Genomic DNA, 6,577 nt, shown 5'->3' with positions numbered 1-6,577 from the left:
GGTGGCGGCGCGTGGCTCCAGTGTTGGCCATGGTGGCGGTGGCGGGGATGGCTGCGCTTCCGCGTCAGCCTAGAGCGTAGGGTGTCTAAGGCCAAGAAGCTGGTGCGATCGCGGGCGCCGAGACTTCAGAGTCTGAGGCTCAGCGGTGGTGACGGCGGCAGCGGCGGACCTGGTCACAGATGCGCGGCCTGAGGGAGCAGAGCGCGGGCAAAGCGCGGCGGCGGTGGCGGTGGCAGTGCAGACCTAGGCGAGAGCGGGAAGAGTGGCTGTCTGGCTGGCTGCGAGAGCGAAGTCAGTGTGGGGGAAGACTACGCAGGGGCCCTAGTGTGAAGGGCGGAGGCAGTGGGAGGAGCTGCTGGGCGGGCGTGGGGTGCCTGTCGGGTAGCGGAGGCCGCGCGGGGTGGAGGCTGGAAGGGGGCGGAGAGGAGAAGCGGGTAGCAGAGCTACAGGGACAGAGTTGCGGAAGGCCTGTACACCAGGACCTCCAGTATCAGACACGTGGCGTTTTGATACCCTCAGGACTACAGCTAACTACCCTTCTTAAAATCCCTACTTCCATAAAATCTGAAACCTAAGATATAGTCAAGCACGGGGCTAGAATAAGGCCAAGCCACGATCTGTCTGGAGAAACTAGTGTGCGCTTGCAGTAATCTTGGGATAGCCTTCTCTTATACTAGACATTGAATTTGGCAGTGGATGGGGGGTTCAGCAGTGGCACGGAGACCTTGATCCCTATGTCAGACCTGCGGCTTCTCCAGTTTCAGCTCCTAGGTTGATGTCTTAAACAGCTTCAACCAACTATGTTTTCTTCCCCCTTGTTTTCCCCCCTTTCTCAAACTGAAGACTTTGAGCACGGAATCTCTGAGGGATGCGTTCCAAATGCAGTTCCCAAGGCCCTGCTTTCCACCCAGATGTAATCAGGAGCCCTTTGGTGAGAAAGCAGCCTCAGGAGCATCGAGGGCTGCAGTGATGATGGGGGTGGAGACACGGGGGTGAGGGGTGAAGAGAAGAGTTTTCCTCTAAGGCACTGAGTTCTTTCAAACTTAGCCCAGGGCAGGTTGAGTGAACGTGAACAGGTCCAGGAGTGGGGTACCTCCCTCTCTCTCCTGGGAGGGGAAGGTCAGCCCAAACTTGCAGTTGTACAAATCTTGGCAGAGTCCTGTTTTGGTGTGGGGGCTCCCTTGGACATTGGTACAGTACTCAGAGGAATGCACAGGATTTCCACAAGCACATATGATAAAGAACTTTCCAAACTGACTAAATGGCAAAATGGTGAGAGCGTGAATGTTCAAAGCATGAGTTTGGCATTCTGCAGAGTCACATGATCCATATGTGCACTGAAGCTTTAGGGCAGTCAATCCTAAAGCAAGCCCCCAATTCCACAATAATACATTGTACTGAAATGCTGGTGGCTGATACCAAGTCTGCACAGGTCCCAGTCCTCCTCCACACACACACACACGCGCGCACACATACACACACACACACAGTGTTTGTTAAGAGGATGTGCAGAGGTCACGTGGTGACTTTACTTTCCTTGAACAGAGATCATGAAAACTACTTTGTTGCTGTTTTTCCCCATTCTCCTTGCTCTTTACAACCTTATCTCAAGCCCAGAAACTCCAAGTACACCATTGGTCCTTCACATTTCTCCAGTTCAGCTGTTGCAACCTAGTGCCCATCCTCCCCTTCTCTACCTCAATAATCCTACCCTTGTTTAGTGCTGTATCAAGAGGAGGGTGTCGGTGACGGATTGTGAGTAACCTGAAAACGAAAAAAATGCTCATGATTTCATAACTGGAAGTGACATTACAAGAGAATAACTGATCACCAACTTCTTTAACCTAACCAATCTTAAGGCTTTCTTCTTTTCTAAAACAAAAATCCTATCTTAGAAAACTTGATATTATATAAGACTTCATGGTATATTTTTTACTGTTGTGGTAAATAAAATACCCTAAAAATCTTAGGCTATATCAGACTAGTTGTTCATATATAACATATGTATAATAAATTGACTGAAATGTGTATGTGTGTGTGTGTATATATATATATATATATATATGGTTTATATATTATATATATATATGTATGCATATATCCACATAAACATTTTGTTAATTTGTACAAACATGTGGAGTACATTAGGAATTTTGTTGTATGTATATATGCCTAGTGATCAGGTCAGAGGATTTAGGGCATCCACCACCAGAGTACAATACATTTCTGTTAAGTATAGTCAAGCTATCTTGCTATCCAACATTGAATTTATTCCTTCAGGCTTATTGTATGCCTGTACTCTTTAACCCTTTCTCTTCATCCTCTCCTCTCGCCACTCCCATTCCCAGTTTCTGTTACCTATCTTTCCACTCTCTATCTGCATATGATCACATTTTTGTAGCTCCCATATATAAGTGAAAACACGGAATATTGGTCTTTTTGTTCCTAGCTTATTTCATGTAAGATAATGATCTACAGTTTCATCCATGTTGCTGCAAATGATATGATTGCATTATTTTATGGCCATTACATAGCACATGTATAGCATGTTTGTTAAAGTAAATAATGCTTATAACAGCTACTATTTATTGAAAACCTATTCATGTTCTGGGCTGAAAGGATGTGCTAAATGCTTCAAATGCTAAATGCTTTATGTACATTTAGCCTCACAATAACTCTATAACGTAGGTTCTATTTTTATTGCCATGTTTTGAAATGAGGGAAATTGAGGCTCAGAAAAGATAGTGACTCCCTAGTTGTCACACAGCTAGTAAGCGATAAAGTCAAGATGTAAATCCCTCTGTGACTCTAATGCTTTCGTGACTTAAGACTACTCTATTCAACAAACGGTTTTTTTTTTGTTTGTTTCCTTCTCTTAAAAATAATGTAAACTACCCCTATTGTTGAAATTTTACATGCTTTGTGTCTTCTGCTCTTCTTAAAGGTAACCGGAATTCATAAATAAATACTGAATGCAAATTATGCACAACACTGTCCATATAATATTTAAAGGCAAATATATCATCTCTGGGACATAGTTTTTACACATTTCTTTTAATCAATACTTATGAGATGCAGTAATATGTATTCACAAGCTTTTATAATTTTGGTAGAAATAACATCCACATAAATTTCCACTTTTTGTTAATATAAATACGTAATATTTAAATATATTAATATGTCTGTAGGGGGTGGTCAGATTACTATCATGTATTAAGAAATAAATTAGGTTAACTTCATCTAGAATATTATACCCGAAACACATTTCTTTTCTGCTAGGCTTTCAAATTTCTCTAAGCTCTTTACTTAAAGATGTACAAACAACTTCCAGTCCAAAGGCAAGATATGTTGACAGATGTACAGTTTTATATACGAACTTGCCATTTTGAAACTTCCTTGGCATCTGGTTTCTTCCAGGTATAGGAAAATACAATGTCTGCTAATATATAACTTCATGAATAGTGCGTTTATTGTTGAAAGTGTAGCTTCAATGGTATGTGATAAAAATGTCAGATGTCTGTATAGTTTTTTCAGTGCTGGGATCTCAATTAGGTACTTCTATTACCTCTGAGGGCCACTGTGTATGTGAGTGTGAACATCTTGTCAGTCCTTACTGAGATATTACTATGTTTGTTACTGGTTTTTGCTTTGTATTGGACTAGCCTGTCTCCCTACAATAGATTCCCCTGCATTGGATGGGGTCTTATATGAATGGCTTCAGGGCATTGTCTCATGCTGTTCTCTAATTACTTAATGTATTTAAGTTTTGTTTTCCCAATCAGATTGTAAACTCCTCAAAAGTTTACATGTTTTCTATTTATTTGGCACTATCCACTATTAAAACTTGGGATTGACTTGTTGATAAGTAAAAAGAACTAAAAAAAAAAAAAAGAAAAGAAATTGAAATATCCAACAAGTAGAATGTATTTCGTAATAAAATTACTAGAAGTGGAGAAAGTGAGGGATTTCAATTGAAGTGTAATAATGCCACATAACTTGTTTGAATTGATATAGATATCTATGCTGACCTATTTTGACCTATATATCTACATATACATAATTTCATCAAGTTGTGTTATTTTATTATCTATATCTATCTCTCTTTTTATACCTATATGTATATATGTTTCCTTGAACCACTGGATGATTTCATCAATTGTGTCTGTCCACTTTTCTCATCTATGAATGAAAAAACGAGATGTCTAGCCAATATAGATTACCAATTAAAAATTAAGGCAGAATATTTATTTCCGTGTGGTATCATGAATATAAACTTGTTTCTAAATGTGATTTAAATCATTTTAAAAGTGTTAGATTTTATGTCCAAAACTAAAATAGTCTCAGGAAAAAGACACTGAAAAGTTGAGAAAACGGTGGGACAATAATAAGACGGGTGGACCAGTAACAAGTCTGTTTGAATAAATTCTAAAAGCGCTTTTATATAAACTACAGAGAAATAGATGTTACAAATAAGGCCATACAAATTGGCGTATATTTTCAGATATAGAGGCATTTGCATTCAGAAATGTGATCATATAGTCATTTCCAATATGTTGTATATAGATATGAAACAAAGATGCCCTTAAAAGTATTTTGTGACATCTTGTTTACATTTGTATGCATAGCCTTTGGGTTATCTTTATGAGCAAGCATAAATATAAGACACTAAAAAAAGAAACATAGTTAATTAAGCTTGTTTTAAAATAACATGCGATAATGATATGGTTACTTACACCAGACACAAGACAAACTATTATTGAATTAATAAATTGAATAAATCTTCTCTTAATCTCTAATGATAACACAGTCGTAACATTTTCAAGCTGTGACCTTGTCAAGTCTCCTAAGATAAGCAGCTATGACCCTGTAGTCAGATCATTCTTCCAAACTTCATGACGCAGAAAGTGGTATAAATGACTCAGCAGGTTGTCTCTCTCTATGATGACACAACTAAAGGCATAGGCTGTCAGATGGGCTAAGATAGGGAAGACTTATCACATTATTGCATTTCCTATAAACAGAATTATAGGAAAGGAGGCAATTTTGACTCCATGACCTCTTCTATGCCCTACTCCTCTCCATGTTTTCTAAGAGGAAGGAATGTGTCATAGTCTAAGCTCGGGCTTTGTTTTATGAGAGGGTAGATTCAATGCTAGTTATGTTTTATGGGAGACACTACAGTATAGTGGTTATGTGAGTCAGCTCTGGAGCCAGATAACATATTTTGAATTCTGGTTCTATGGCTTGCTGGCCTTGGAACTGGGCCAGTTATAATATACCCTTTGCAATTATTCCCTTACTTTTAAAATGGGGATAATAATAGCACTTATGCCATGGGGTTGTTTTGATGGCTAGAGTTAATACATATATAACAATAAGAACAGTGCGTGGCAGATTATAAAGCACTTAATACATTTCATAAAACTACCTTCCCTCTTTTCCGCTACTTAACTTTACAAAGACAGCTTGGTAGCAATGCTAATGGGGTTTTGTGAGTACCTGCTGTATTGTGAAATACACGTAGTCAACATTATGAAAACTGGCACACACAGAGATAAATTATTTGTAGTATGAGCTACTTGTCTATTTACATACAGCTCATCAGTGTCTATTCTGTTGCAAACCTAAAGATGAATATTAAGTGTGAAGAATGTACTGTAAGAATAACTTTATAACATGCTAGGAGATCACCAAGGGGAAGTCGTAAGGGTTTATTTTGTGAAGCAGCCAGACTTGGGTTCTTTTTGCTAATAATTGTCAATATAAATATGTACCCAAAACAAAGAACTAATCTTTTCTTAGATTTAGAGCATTTCTTATCAGTTGATAGTTGTAAAATTGAATAGTCGTGGCTGAATAAAATGCCATGGATAATGCTCCGATATTAGCTAGGTATGTAAAGGAAGACCTTAAGGAGATTATGTTGGTAAAATTGATTAAGAAATCATTCTATTCCATGCTCTGAAATGTTTTAACCAGATATAGATGCCTAGTTGCTATTTTCCCAACCTGCAATACCAACTTACTCCTATCTTTGAATTCATAATGTATGCCAAGGCATCTCAAATTTGTATCTCTATCCCAAACCTGTTTGTTCAACTTCCTACTTGACATCTTGGCTATCAAAACAGAACTTCAAATTCAGACTGTATGAGTTCAAGGTCTTGATTTCAGCCCCCATGTACCTGAGTTTATACAGTTCCGTTTTAATGAATAGTACCACCATCCATCCAGCTGTACAAACCAGAGTGGTAACAACCCTGCTTGAACACACATCTCTTATCTTCAAGTTCAATATTCCATCTTCTACCATTTCTCAAATTCATTTAATCTCAATATTTCCACAGCTACCACCCTTTCCCAAGCCACCTTCATAAGCAATTTTCCTAAAACCACCCTTTTCCTCCTGCATTAAATTCTCCACGCTGTAGCCAGAGTGATACTCACAAAATACAGATTTGGCCATGTCACTACACTGATTTTAAAGAGATAATGTTTTCCTGTTGTCTTAGGATAAAGACCAAAATCCTTAATGCAGCCTACAAGGCCCAGCATGATAAGTGACTTATGTTCTACA

The sequence above is a fragment of the Cebus imitator genome, unplaced genomic scaffold, assembly GCF_001604975.1.
Source record: "Cebus imitator isolate Cc_AM_T3 unplaced genomic scaffold, Cebus_imitator-1.0 Scaffold327, whole genome shotgun sequence".
Taxonomy (NCBI): domain Eukaryota; kingdom Metazoa; phylum Chordata; class Mammalia; order Primates; family Cebidae; genus Cebus; species Cebus imitator.
This window is presented reverse-complemented; position numbering follows the sequence as displayed.